The sequence below is a fragment of the Myotis myotis genome, unplaced genomic scaffold, assembly GCF_014108235.1.
Source record: "Myotis myotis isolate mMyoMyo1 unplaced genomic scaffold, mMyoMyo1.p scaffold_m19_p_23, whole genome shotgun sequence".
Classification (NCBI taxonomy): Eukaryota; Metazoa; Chordata; class Mammalia; order Chiroptera; family Vespertilionidae; genus Myotis; species Myotis myotis.
This window is the reverse complement of record NW_023416328.1, coordinates 4,515,352-4,529,939: the sequence shown is the minus strand read 5'-3', so window position 1 is coordinate 4,529,939 and position 14,588 is coordinate 4,515,352. Positions and strand designations below refer to the sequence as shown.

General features: G+C 42.6%; 1 protein-coding gene and 1 long non-coding RNA gene across 2 annotated transcripts in view; one reads left to right on the top strand and one right to left on the bottom strand.

Moving 5' to 3' along the window:
• LOC118679184 overlaps positions 1-6,016 on the bottom strand; it is a 73,512-nt gene extending 67,496 nt beyond the window's left edge. The window contains exons 1-2 of the long non-coding RNA XR_004975170.1: positions 5,814-6,016; positions 761-845 (exon numbers count right to left, since the gene is read on the bottom strand). This is a non-coding gene — a long non-coding RNA (uncharacterized LOC118679184). The remainder of the gene's footprint in view (positions 1-760; positions 846-5,813) is intronic.
• Positions 6,017-6,305: 289 nt separating this feature from the next.
• CHD2 (chromodomain helicase DNA binding protein 2) overlaps positions 6,306-14,588 on the top strand; it is a 107,544-nt gene continuing 99,261 nt past the window's right edge. The window contains exons 1-3 of the transcript XR_004975169.1: positions 6,306-6,767; positions 9,173-9,241; positions 9,802-9,885. The gene's annotated coding sequence lies outside the window, so the exon portion shown is untranslated. The remainder of the gene's footprint in view (positions 6,768-9,172; positions 9,242-9,801; positions 9,886-14,588) is intronic.

Here is a 14,588-nt window from a genome sequence, read left to right as displayed (position 1 = left end):
GGGTTGTGGGCTCATTCCCCAGTGTGGGGCATGCAGGAGGCAGTGGATGGATGATTCTCTTTCATCATTGATGTTTCTCTCTCTCTCCCCCTCTCCCTTCCTCTCTAAAATCAATAAAAATATATATATATATTTTAAAAAAAAGAACTAAAAAGCTTGGATAATGCAAAAATGATTATTCAGCACTACTCTAAGAAAATCAAATTTCAAATTATAGAGGGATTTAAGTTAACATTTCCTTCTGAGTTTATGACTTGTAAAAAAAAAAAGAAGGAAAATCTATGTTTAGTGCAGTTTGGGAACGGAGCAAAATGAGTTGCATGCATGCCATCTGCCATCTTCTCTTGGAACTTGTGTGTGGCTATACACATAGCTGCCTCCTTTGTGTCCTTCCTGCTTCTACTTAAATGTCGCCTCCTCAGAGAGGCCTTCCCTGCCCATTCAACTGAAATTAGGCTCCCATCATCATCACTTGTCATACCTGGTATTTTCTGATTTGTGGATTCCTGCCCCATTAGAATGTAAGCTCCAGGCAGCCGATCAATGATTCTCTCTCATCATTGATGTTTCTCTCTCTCTCCCTCTCCCTTCCTCTCTGAAATCAATTTTATATATATATATATATATATATATATATATATATAATATTATATAATTATATATAATTATAATATATAATAATATATATTTTTTTAAAATGTAAACTCCATAAGAATAGATACCCCAGTCCATGCAGTATCTCCAGTTTCTAGAACAGTACCTGGTACATGGAAGAAGCTCCATAACTGTGCTTGGAGATCATATTTTGAGCATCAAATGAGCTTCAATCCTGTTTGCAGTGCACCCTGGGAAAAAGAAAGAGATATTGCCACTCGTGAAGGAGCAGGGTGCAGGCAGAAATAAGGCAGTCTGTATGTAAGTCACTTAGAGTCTGAGCAGCAAGAGAAGCTGCAAAGAGCAGGAGGAGAGCTGCAGGAATCTGCAAAGACCTGTATTTGAAAACTGCATCTCGGGGACTCAGAGTCAAGGTCATCACTGAGCCTCTGTGATGAGCGGGGTTGGCTCTCTAAAGGAGCCACCCCAGGCAAAAGTAGATACAAAGGAAGGGAACCGGGGAGAAAGGCAGACCCGCATCTCTCTCCGCCTCCTTTAATTACTACCAGAGGAGAGGAGGGCAGAAACGGGGGAACAGGCCTCAGTAGCTGCGGGGAAGCAGGGAGAACTGCAGGAAGCCCTGGTCTGCAGTGTGTGAGGCCATGTCACATCGGAGTGCAAGCTGCTCCCCCATTTTATTCCCCCCCGCCTTTTATATACCAGGAATCCTTATCATCAACCAGGGACATTTCAGGTCCCCGTTACATCCCTGGAGGTACTGAGTGTTGTGTGACTTTTATTTCATCAAGAAAAAAAGAACTTAAAAGGGGAAAAATGCAGCTGACAGGGATGATTACAAAGTGGTGTGTGTGTGTGTGTTGGGGGGTGTCATTTTCCTTTCCAATAGTGTCAGCTTTCAGTTCAGCAGATTATCTGAGTTTACTTCTTTTCTATTCTCTTTCATTAAAAAAAAAAAAAGGTAATATATTCACATAGTTCAGTGGTTCTCAACCTTCTGGCCCTTTAAATACAGTGCCTCATGTTGTGACCCAACCATAAAATTATTTTCGTGGCTACTTCATCACTGTCATGTTGCTACTGTGATGAATCATCATGTAAATATCTGATATGCAGGATGGTCTTAGGCGACCCCTGTGAAAGGGTCGTTTGACTGCCAAAGGGGTCGCGACCCACAGGTTGAGAACCGCTGACATAGTTCAAAAAAAGTCCCCAAGGGGTGTAGAGTGAAAAGTGCTCTTAGACCCACGGCTATTCTCCATCTCCCTCTGAGGTCCCCTTGGAGATGATCAGTGTCAACAGATCCTTGAATCCGTCCAGAGATATTCTCTTGGACACAGTGACACGGGGCCAGAAGTACTGAGAGCACATGCAGCGGCTTTTCCACTAAGCGAGCCAAGGCTGAGGGCGCTGCTCTGCGTTTTTCACCGGGAAAGACGCAGCAGTAATAGGAACCAGCAGGACTGGGGGAGGGAGGGATCTCCTCTCGGTTCACTGGCAGGTAGATCACTTAGCACGAAAAGGAACTGCGGAGGGCATAGCATGCGGTCTGCCAGGTGTCAGGTGCTTTTAATCTAGGACAAAGCTAGTCTAGCTTTAAAGAGTGATGGCGTGATGGCTAGCCCGGCCGGTGTGGCTCAGTGGTTGAGTGTCGACCTATGAACCAGGAGGTCACGGTTCGATTCCCAGTCAGGGCACATGCCCGGGTTGCGGGCTCCACCCCCAATGGGAGGCGTGCAGGAGGCAGCCCATCAATGATTCTTTCTCATCTTTGATGTCTCTCTCTCCCTCTCCCTTCCTCTCTGAAATCAATAAAAATGTATTTTTTTTTTTTAAAAAAAGTGATGGCTAAAGACACGGAATAGATATGGCAAAAGAAGTCATGGCTGTCATGTGCGATAGAGAATAGTTTCAATGAAGCAGATAAGGGCCTTCTCAGGAGGGAAGGGGTGTGGGGGTGTAAGCTTTGGAGAAGGAAGATGTTTTATGGAAGCCGACCAAGGTGTATGTTTATTAAGGGGGTGTCGCCCCACAGCTGAACCGTTGGAGTGACGGTTCACAATCAAAGAAGGAACAAAACAAGAGAGAGCTAGATGGTTCTCAGTTGGCATGCCGGGAGACTGACAACCACAGGATGGGGCCCAGGGCTGGGAATTAAGTTCGAAAGGGTCTGACAATGCCCAGTGGAGGGAGGCCCAATGCTGAAGGTGGAAGACCTCAAAGAAATAGGCGAGGAAGGAGCTGGCAAATCAGGCAGCACCACACACCAGAAGATCCAACTGAATCTATTTGGCACCGGGGACCGCCTTCAAAACAAGAAACTGGGCCCTAGCCGGTTTGGCTCAGTGGATAGAGCATCGGCCTATGGACCAAAGCCGTGGTGGGCAAACTGCGGCTTGCGAGCCACATGCGGCTCTTTGGCCCCTTGAGTGTGGCTCTTCCTAAGCCTTAGGAGGACCCTCATTAAGTTAATAACAATGTACCTACCTATATAGCTTAAGTTTAAAAAATTTGGCTCTCAAAAGAAATTTCAATCGTTGTCCTGTTGATATTTGGCTCTGTTGACTAATGAGTTTGCCGACCACTGGGCTAAAGGGTTCGATTTGGGCCAAGGGCACATGCCCAGGTTGCACGGGCTTGATCCCATTCCCCCGAGGAAGGGGCATGCAGGAGGCAGCCGGTCAATGATTCTCTCATCATTGATGTTTCTCTCTCTCTCCTTTGTTCTCTGAAATCAATGAAAAAAGTATATTTCAAAAAAAAACAACAACCCCAACACAAACAAACAACAAAAAAAAGAATATGGTTCCTTAAATGTTAAAAAAAAAAAGAAAAGAACCTGGGAGGGCAGGAGGGAATGGGTCTGAACCCGACTACCTGGGCTCAATCCGGGTTCCAATACTTGTCAGCAGTGTGAACTTGGGCCAATTAGACCCCTGTGTGTCCGTTTCCTGGTAGAGATAATACACAGAAATAATAATAGTCCCCCATCGGGGTGTTGTGTGCTCAACTGAGTTCTCTACCACCGAAGGCTTAGAACAGGGGTGGGCAAACTTGTTGACTGGAGGGCCACAATGGGTTCTTAAACTGGACCGGAGGGCCGGAACAAAAGCATGGATGGAGTGTTTGTGTGAACTAATATAAATTCAAAGTAAACATCATTACATAAAAGGGTACGGTCTTTTTTTTTTTTTTTTTAGTTTTATTCATTTCAAACGGGCCGGATCCGGCCCGAGGGCCGTAGTTTGCCCACGGCTGGCTTAGAACATTGCGGACGGATCACGAGAATTCCATATTACACAGTGTTTCACCAAATATCCTACTTTCAAAAGATATGAGCTTGGAAGAACATGTCATAAATAACTTCAAAACGCAATGGGTATTTAATTTCAAGGCGTGCCTTTAACGTTTATAAATGATAAAACGTGTGTGTTTGTTTTTTGTCCTCGTTCAATAGGAACTTATCTGGCCACTGGGATAAGCTAGCCATGAAAACGACTGGTCCGCAATGAAGAAAAGGCCTGTCCAGGCCTGTTTTGCTGACACGGAAGTTCTTGGGAGGTAAATCCTGAAAGGGCAGAATCACAGACGGACGTCAGGTAGTGGTGGGGTGGTGAGGTGGTGGGGTGGGGGGTGGGGGGTGGGGGTGTGAAGAATAGCACAGCGAGCGCACGTCCGGGAAGAAGGAGGCAAGAAGGGCTCGGGGTCGGGCTGTTGCAGAGAACAGCCGCCTCTTGGCTGGGTCTGCCTGGTCCCTAGGGTGTCAGCGGGGAACGACCCTTGGACATGAAATGGAGAAAGTTCCATTTCAGCGAAAGCCGCATCCTTTTGTGCGCCCACGGAGGGCACCCGTTATATTGCTAAGGAGGGCGGCCAGGGGACACAGAAGGAACCTCAGATCTATGGCAGGAACGGTGGGTCCCAGTCCTCGCTCTGCCCTGACCAGCCGGTGCCCCATGGAGCCAAGTCGGTGTCCTTTTAAAAAGAAGGGGCCAAAAAAAAAAAAAAAAATTAAAAAAAATAATAAATAAATAAAAAGAAGGGGTCAGGCCCCAGCTGCTGTGGCTCAGTGGATAGAGCGTCGGCCTGCGGACTGATGGGTCCCAGGTTCGATTCCCCGTCAAGGGCACCTGCCGGGGTTGCGGCCTGGTCCCCAGTAGGGAGCGTGCAGGAGGCAGCTGATCCCAGATTCTCTCTCATCATGGATGTTTCTCTCTCTCCCTTCCTCTCTGACATCAATAAAGTAAATAAATAAAAAGAAGGGGCCAGAGCTAGTTCCTAGGCCCTGGGAGCATCCCACATCCTCCGATTTTCACCCAGGTCTAGGGTCTGGGGAGAACTGAAGAAGCCACGCCCCTAGCCTCAAGACCCCTCCCCCCCAAAAAAATCTGTCAAAAGCTGGGGTGCCTTTCCTTTTCTCCAGGTCCCTTGCCGGAAGGAGCAAGATTTCTGAAAATGCTAACAGTGGGTGAGAGAGAGAGAGAGACCCCCCCCCTTTTTCTTTTCCCATTGAATTCAGAGGAAAGTGTAGGTTTTCAGTTATTCCAGTGGTTTGCCTAGAGCAGTGGTTCTCAACCTTCTGGCCCTTTAAATACAGTTCCCCATGTTGTGACCCAACCATAACATTATTTTCGTGGTTATTTCCTAACTGTCATGTTGCTCCTGTGACGAATCGTCACGTAAATATCTGCTATGCAGGATGGGCTTAGGCGACCCCTGTGAAAGGGGCGTTCGACCGCCAAAGGGGTCGCGACCCACAGGTTGAGAACCGCTGGCCTAGAGGCACTTCCAGGTCCAAGAATTAATGAAAAAAGGGGAGATGTGCTTAAAGGAAACAAACTCTAGGGCAGACCAGACCGCGATCATTGAGGCCCCCACCGCCCAGGTAACAAATACCGCCCTGGACTCTCCGGGGCGGCCTCGGGCCCAGGAGGACGATGGGGGGCCCAGGACACACCAGCAGGCGGGCTCCCCTGAATGGGCCACCGGAAGCGCGCTCGCCCTCAGGTTCCCGCATCTCCAGTCAGAAGGGACCCGGAGGGACGACGGCCTGGCTGTTTAGGAGAAAAATCTCGAGGCCTATCTATCGCCGAGGAGATATGGCTGCTCGCCTGAGGGCTAGGAACCTGCGTCGTCGTGTTTGCTCGTCAAAATGTCAGTCATTTTTCCATTTCATTAAAAAAAAAAAAAAATGCAAAAACCTGAATTCGGAAGCACTGAGTCCTGAGCTTTTTCCAGAGGCGAAGGCCTTATCTCCAGGTCACTGTACCAGTAATTCTGGCCCGGACACCGCGCTAGGAAGCCCCCCCAAGTCAACCCTGAGGGGTCCGCACTGCGGGGCGCAGAGCAACTGTTTCCAACCAAAGGTTTCCTCACCCGCCAATCGCGGGCCTCGGCCGCTTCAGAAAATCATAAACCCCTACGGAGGTGAATGACACGAAGGCCAGCCTATCGGCGTGGAGAAAGTGGAAGGGGGCGGGGTCAGAACTCACCAATCGTATTGAGGCAGTTGTTGTTAAGGGGAAGAGAGACGCCTGCGAGCGTGCGTGAGGACGCTCGGGGGAGAAGGGAGGCGTGCCAGGAAGCGGGCTCAGCCAATGGCCGCGATGGGCGGGCGGCGGCGCGCGTGCGCGCTGGGATCTGGGGCTGCGGGCGGGAGGCGGGGAGCAGGCAGCAACGCCGCGGAGCTGCTGCCGCCGCCGCAGCCGCCGCCGCAGCGAAGAGGCCATGTTGTGTGGTGTGTGGGGCGGGGGGAGGAGGAGGAGGGAGTAAAGCTGAGAGAGGAGACGGGAGAGAGACACCACACACACACGGCACAAGATGGCCGGAGAGGCAGCAGCACCCCGAGCTGTCAGGCGTTCCGCCGCGGCCGCGGGACCCGCCGGCTGGCGGGGAGCTGCGCCCGGGCGGCCCGCAGGCCTCGCGGGGGGCGAAGCGGCCGCGGCCGAGACGAGATCGGCCGAGCGCCGGGGGGTCGGATCTCCGCGGCAGAGGCGCCCGGAACGGCCGGGGCCCGCGACGCCCCAAGTGCCGCTGCGGCAGCGGCCGCGGAGGCTCCCCGGGGTCCCGGCGGCTCGACGCGGCGCGGGCGCCAGGCCCTGCGCGGGCATCGCGTGCGGGCGACCTCGAGGCGCCGGCGGCTGCGCCCGGACCGGGTAAGTAGCTCCCCGGCCCCCTTTATTGTCCTTTGTCCTTGGGAGGAAAAGCGAAATGTCCTTGAACGTGCGAGCAGGAGGGGAGGGGGGTGGCGGGCTGGGCCTCGCGGCCGGCTGCCTGCAAACCCTGCCGGCGTCGGAGGCTGGCCCCCGAGCAGGCAGCGCCGCCGGGCCCGGGGGTGCGGGGGTGCCGGGGACCCCGTTGCAGACCCTGCGGTGGGCGGGGGGCGGCCTCGCTGCCCGGACCGGGCCCCGCCGGGAAAGGGGCGGCGGCGGCGGGTCCCCGCAGGCGGGAGCCCGGAGGGGACCGAGCGAGGACCGCGGAACCCCTTTCCGTTCCGGTGGGTGAGTTCTTTTGATGTTTGGGGTAAAAGGACCCTTTTTTCGGGTTCTCCTACGGGGGAGCTTTATTTCCCCACCTCTTTCCGGTAAGATGGGAACTCATCTTGAGCGATCGAGTTTAAAAGAACAATGGAAGCCGGGCTACGTTGAAAGAAAAAAAAATAAAACTTGTTTTTTTTTCCTGTTATTTTTTTTTTTTTCTTTTCCCCTTTTGGGTGTTGGCTCTTAACTCTTTCAAAGCCGATGTTGAAAACGGCTGCGGGGATCACCGGGGAGAAGGGACTTGCCGCCCCTGGAAAACCTTGATGACGTGAAGGTTGTCTTTTTAAAAAATGCAAGTTGGAGGAGGAGGGAGGAGTGCGTCTGGCATTTCAAAAAAAAAAAAAGGGAAAGACAAGTTTACTGTCATGTCAGGGCGGTTTAATGGGAATAGATTTGAATGCTGGGGCCAGGGCGATGACGTCTGGTTCATAATAAGTGGCATTTGCCGAGTTGCTTCGGCTTTTGGATATTTGGATGGGGATTAAATACACCCGTTTCGGTACTTTTTTTTTTTTTTTAAAAAAAAAAGGTCAACAGGAGCCGTTATCTGCAAACTGATCGCACCTGCATGTTGGAACGCACTTGAGCCTTGCTCCTAGACTTTTAAAAGTTTCAGTTCGCCATTTTACGGTTTTTTAAAAAAAATAATCATCATCCGTATCGTCCCAAGCCGTGGTCGACAAAACTTTTACCAAGGGCTGTTCGCCTCCCTCCCCAGATCTCCCTCTGGAGTTACTTTCTCGCAGGGTAAATATTAAAATAGGCTTGCTCTCTGGAAATGGACGGAGCAGAGGAGCCATATTTGTTGCTTGCAGGAACATCTAGACGTTCTTAGCACGAACAGTATTTTTTAATAGGTGTCGGTTTCAGGAATGCTGCAGTCCTCCGCCTGTGCATTTGGGAATAACGTTGGGGAGGGAATGTAAGTTTTCGGTTCGCAGCAGACCGCCAGTGCAGAAAACCTTTGTGTGCTTTTGGAATATGTTTGTCTCCATTCTGCGGTATGGGTGCTGTAAAGTGCAGATTTTTGCCTAAAAAGGCGGTTGGTAAATTACTCAAGTTTACCCAGGCCTTCTAAGCTCAAAGATAACTGCTGTGATCGACCGCATTTCGGAAGGTATTTTTGTCGGTAAAATGGTTTTATTTCCGAATAGCATGCATCTCGTGCTACATGTTACATCAGTTGCGCACATCTTGATTTTACAGGCTCTGTTGTTTAGGTACCAGTTTTGTTTTTGTTGGTTTTTTGCAAGTTGACGTTTTTGAAATTTTTGGATGCTGAAAGTGGTCTTAAATGAATATTCTGAATCTGGTATCTCAGAATCCCTCTGAATAGAGAAATGCAAAATAATTGCTGGCGTTTTCTACCTCATCAGATCTTTTTACAAGAGTAATGGGGGCAGGGAGAGACTGTAAGTGTTAAAGACCCTGGTTTGAAATTGAATAAATGTCCTAGTTACTACATCTTTGAAAGTTGCTTAAAAGACAAAGCTAGTATCCCACTTGGTGAGATCAAATAACTTGTAATTTAAAATTTAAAGTAACCAGTGGCCATTTTAAACTTCCCTAATTTCTCCTAGAAGAGTAAATTTTCAATTACTCATAATTTTTAAAGGCATTCTTCGATGGGAAGGGAAATGTTAATATTTGAGTCTTTGAAAATGGTTAACTCCCCCCCCCCCCTTTTTTTGGTATTGCCTGTCATCAAAAGAGGAAAGATAAAAACAAGGTCATAGTCTTAAATCTGTCCAAAGATGTAAATCATCTGCATTTTTTTATTTCAATGCCTTAGTCACAAGTATTAGTCTATGCAACCAAAAGGTGAGGAAAGCAAAGACTGATAGATGTTAAGATAAGAAATAACTGCGACCTAAAATGTACAGGTAGTGTGTGATGAGCTGTCTCTTACATTTATCCATGGATTATTGAGTATTTTCTTCTCATTGTTTCATCATACTGAAACTTAGGCCAAGAAATGTTTAAAAATCAAAACATTGATATCTTCCTTTTTTTTTTTTAAGGTAACTTACAAGATTAAAATAAAATTTGGTTGATGATGGTTCTGAACAGATACAGCTCTTTTATTTGAGGTAAGACGGTAAATTTTTATTATTTTGACATAAAAATAAGCTTATTAGGTTTTGTTTTTGTTCTTTTGAGAATTTATATTTCCAGCAAGTAGTGATTATGAATATGAGTAAATATCAGAAATAATTTTACCAAGCTTTTAAATCTTTTCATGGGATAGAAAGTATATATGCATAGCTGTTGTAACTCAACCGTATATAGTTTGAAACACTGAAAGGTCCTTTACGCCTTTGTTTAATTTTGGGAACAAAAAAAGACTAATTATATTTTGAGGAAAACTATGAACCAAAGATAGACTTTTTCTTTTTAGGTCTCTAATACACTGTGCAAACAGTTTTAATCTTTTAAACATGTAAATAAATAAATTTATTGGAAAATTTGAGCTAGTTATTATTTCTACTAATAGATTTTAGTGAAGAACATTTTAAAAATCAATTTTTGTGAGCATAGATTTTAGTTTTTGTTTCTTTTATATAATAAAAAGTTTTAAAACACTTCTCCCTACTTGCTGTTGGTTGTTAAATCAATAAATTGCTTAGAATATTTCTTTTTCCCCCAAAAGAAACCATTTTGAAGACAGAGACCATGGAGTTTTATATCTGAGGATAAAGGAAATCTTTGCAGAAGTCTGTATTTTATATAGCAAGTAAGTAAATGTTTTTACCCACCATCTGAAATTTAGTGCCTACCACAATTTGAGTAGGAAAATATCAGTAAATTTTGTCAGTGAAACAAACGGCAGACTGTTTATCTTGAAAAGATGAGAAAAAGCCCATCAAATGCCATTTCTTTATATCAAAGCTTTTTTGTATTAACATTGAAATAGTTGACACATGTAGTTTCTATCAGAACAGAAAGACATTAAGTACTTTCCAATAAAATGGTGCTCCAGGATAAATCAGGAGTTGAATCATCGAAATTATCTTTACGATCTTAAGTGTACATTCCTTTTGATGATACTGATCACGTTTTAGAAATGGCCTAGAATTTTGCATTTGCAGATCTTGGGATTCTTAAAAGAACTATATTTCCAAAACGAAATAGAATTCCATATTCTAGTTGCTACTTAATGGATTTTAGTCGCTTTACCCATTTTCCTGAGTTTTCAAACGTACAAAAATGACTTATTTTACGGAAAACTAGAATAAAGCATCTATAGAGACATCCGTAACTTAATTATTTTTAAGTCGTAAAAGGAAGAAGTAATTTTCAATAAGCATACAATAATTTTACATCTTAAAACTAGATATGTGAGTAAAAAAACGTGTCCACTGATAATTTTCAAAAAATATTCTTTATTCCTAAGTTAATACTGAATGTGAAAATTAATCCCAAGTTGAGATTAGTAAGGATTTGACAGAGAAAATATAGTAATATCTTGGAGAATGTTAAGAATACCCAAATAACCATTAGTTAATGTAAGGGAAAATTTACCTTTGTCCTTGACATTTATGTGGAAAATCTTTTTATCTTTTGGCGTTTGCTTATTCTAATGATTCAAATAGGTGATAAAGATAACATTTTTATTGACTTTGCTTTAGTTTAATTTTTCCTCTCCAGTCCTTTGCAATTTGATCAAATTTGTGTTTATCATACGTGAAAGAAAACGGAATGTTACACCTTTAGTGTTTGAAAGACAAAACGCGCCACGCAAAATAATCAAAACATCTTTTACCCCAAGCGTCTTTTTTTTTTTTTTTTTTTTCAGTAACATATTTTGCTCAACAGCTTTTATTTATTTTTATTGATTTCAGAGAGGAAGGGAGAGGGAGAAAGAGATAGAAACATCAATGATGAAAGAGAATCATTGATGGTCTGCCTCCTTCACGCCCCCTACTGGGGATTGAGCCCGCAACCCAGGCATGTGCCCTTGACTGGAATCGAACCGGGGACCCTTCAGTCCACAGGCCTACACTCCATCCACTGAGCCAAACCAGCTAGGGCTACCCCAAGCTTCTTTAACACAAATGCCGATGTTAGTTGTCTCTATGCAAATTATTGTAATTCACATGTGGTTGGCACTTAAAAATTTGAGAATTGGGCCTCTTAAGACACAAACGTATGTGAAGTGTGACGTAGGTTAAGTATAACATGGCAATAAATTTATAGTGGCCTACCAAAGGTGTTAATTTAACCCATAAATGAACGGTTTAAGGCTAGGAATGTTAAATGAAGATTTTTATTTTTTTAGTATTTATAGAAAAATCTAAACGATGTAGTAATTTCTACTCGTCTAATGGAATACAACGCTTCCTTTATCACCAACAAGATACAGGATTATAATAGATCACATTTTAAGGTTTTCATGTACTTCAGCTGAACTTCATGATAGTGCTTATATTCATTGTTTCGTTATTTGGGGTTTGAACCAAGGTTGTATAATGGGCAATAATAAGTTTGATGGACAAGAATAATGGACACATGAAGACAAATATAAATGTAGGTACTATTATTTTAAATTACTATATTTCATTAGGAAAGTAAATTATTTAGTTAAATGCTATTTTCTGCTTAGCGGATCAAAGTAGTAAATGTTAAATATTTACTTTTAATTGAGCATTTTTAACCAATTCTTGAATCCAAAATCACCCAATCAAGTTGGTGATTAGGTTGGATTTGTGTTTGTTATCATGGTAATTAATAGCTGTTTAAAAAATTATCTGAAGTGCCACAGAAATGAAAGAAGCCATGCTCATAGTTAATTATACTTTTTTTTAAAACCATGGCATAACACTTAGAGGCTAGATTATGTGAAATAGATCATTTTGAATATAAACATTTTTTCAAGGTTAATTTACTGTTTCTCAGTTTCTTAATTATTAAGATACCGGGACTGGGACAACCAATGAATTTACTCTTTCTCCTGTCTGTTTTAATTCTTTGTTGAGAGGCATAGCATAAGGGGCAAAAGATAATTTAAGGACATCTCTATCTTCTTTATTAATGAAAAGTAGAGGTGTGTGATACAGTGGAAAATACAACTGAGATTCAGCAATCAAGAGACCCAGCTTCTAATGTAAATTAGCCCTATAATGTTGACATTTTATTCAGTGTACACCTTAGTCTCCTACTTTTAGTACAAAGTATTTGGAGTTTCCAATCTCTTAAGATACCATTTAGCTCTTAAATTCTGCTATAAAAATAATAGAAGTGTCTATTTCTCTTACAAAAAGTGGAGAATAGTTTTTATAATTTTTGCATCGCACATCATGTAGTTCTGTGGTGAAACTGTTTGAGTAAGACGAGATCCGTGCAATCGCGTAACCGGCATTCTTAATTTTAGGAATTTCCAGATATTAATAAACAGTATATATATGAAGAAATTGGAAAGTCGATCTTAATTTGTTTTTAAACAATTAAGATTTAGAATGCTGTAGTAAAAAGCATTATTTGGAGTTTTGAAAATAATTATTTGATTAAATATATTTAAACTTTAGGCCCTGGTCGGGTAGTTCAGTTGATTAGAGCACCGTTCCAAAAGCCAGTTTCAGGTTCGATTTCCCGACAGGACACATACAAAAAGCAGTCAACAAATGCATAAATAAGTGGGACGACAAATCGATATTTCTCTCTCTCTCTCTCTCTCTCTCTCTCTCTCTCTCTCTGTTTCTTTTTCTCTCTTCTCGCTCCCTCTCTCCTCGCTCCTTCCTTCCCTCTTTACATTAAAAAAAGCTTATTGTATCTAATGAAACATTTGCAGCTGACCATTGGGATTATCAGTGATAATACCTGGCATAATTAACTTAAGAAATTTCTATATTTAGATATCATTGTTTTACCAGCTACCTTTCCTTTACAGATTGAGTGGCTTAGTTCAAACTTTTGATTTTCATTTTGGCTGTTACTTCTGAGTGTAAATTAACCATTAAAATTTAAATGATTGTTTTTACATAGAATTAAGTAGCATGTTTTCTTACAACAATTTGGTAGTTGATTTAAACATAGTGTAAAGCTAAATAGTCTTGTTTTTTGAAAAATAATCCTATGCTTTTGAAGCTAAGCCATTTATATGAAATGAAATATTTTCCAAACAATGAATTATATATGTGTACTATATAGTAATCATAAGAATTTTAATTTAGACTATCATGTTAGATATTTTGCTTAACATTTTAATGGTTTGTGAGTTGTCTTGTGGCAGTTTTCTAATGACTATCACTACCTTATTTTTGTGGACAACATTTTATATTTCATAGTGTTCTCTGATCTTATTCTTAGTTTAAATGTTAAAAATTGTTTGAAGGGTTTTAAAAGGTGACAAATATTATAAGAAAAGCACAAATGGACTAATGATGATAACGTAAGACTTGACTAAAACTGTCTTTGCCTTTTATTATAAAAGGCCCAGCTACCAAAATGGTTATTTACATGGCGCCTATAATTTCATATTCAATGAGAATCTATAGTACTGCAAAATATTAAAGATAGGTAGGAACATGAGCAAAATTACCAACTTGTATAGTCTGCTTAAGCGGACCTTGGCTGCTTCCCCTTCAAAGGACGGCGCAAAGCACTACGTCGTAAATTTTGGGAAGGAGCCAGTATAATAGATTATATTTGTGTTAGCACAAAGTGAGCTCCCAGTCCTTTTCTATATTTGGTGGAGGCTAAACCCAGAGGTACATTCTTACATTGGTAGGTAGCTTTTTGTACAAGCACATTATCAGACGAATGGGACATTTCTTTCACCAGTAGTCCTTAAATCAGTTACACCCTTCTCTTAGGGGTTATATAAGTTTATTTTACTTGGATGATTTAAATTTTGTCTTTATTCAGAAAATCCTCTCTTCCTTATAAAGTCTGACTAAATTGGAAGCTTAAAATAAATAATTCTCTTTCTTATAAATTGCTTTGTTACCCGGTGGGAGGATATTTTTTGGCACCTTACTTTTAGAGGTAATTTTGAAGCCAATTTTTGCTGTATTGATTGATTAGTCAAAATGACTAAAGGAATTTAGACTTGGTAAGAAAATCAGGAGCTTGCTTTAGAATTTGAAAATTTGAAATCAGAGCCTGGAAAAACATTTGGGTAGCTAAGTTTAACCTAAATCCTAAACAGTGCTTTTGCTTTCTAAAAATTTTTAAATTGCTATACTTTGTTGCTGAACTTCTAAACAGCTTTTTTGGGTAGGTCAACATATTGAGATTATTATAAACATGCTTTGGAGCAGGAGTGACTTAAAATAGTATTTACCTATATTCAGAAGATATTTGAGATACAGGAAACAACTCTTCCATGTTTACTTTATGATAATCTTAACTAGTGAAAAGCATGGATATGATATTTTTGTTAATCAAGTATATATTTTAGAAAGGATTTGAGTTGAGTAAATCAGTACAATTAGTAAA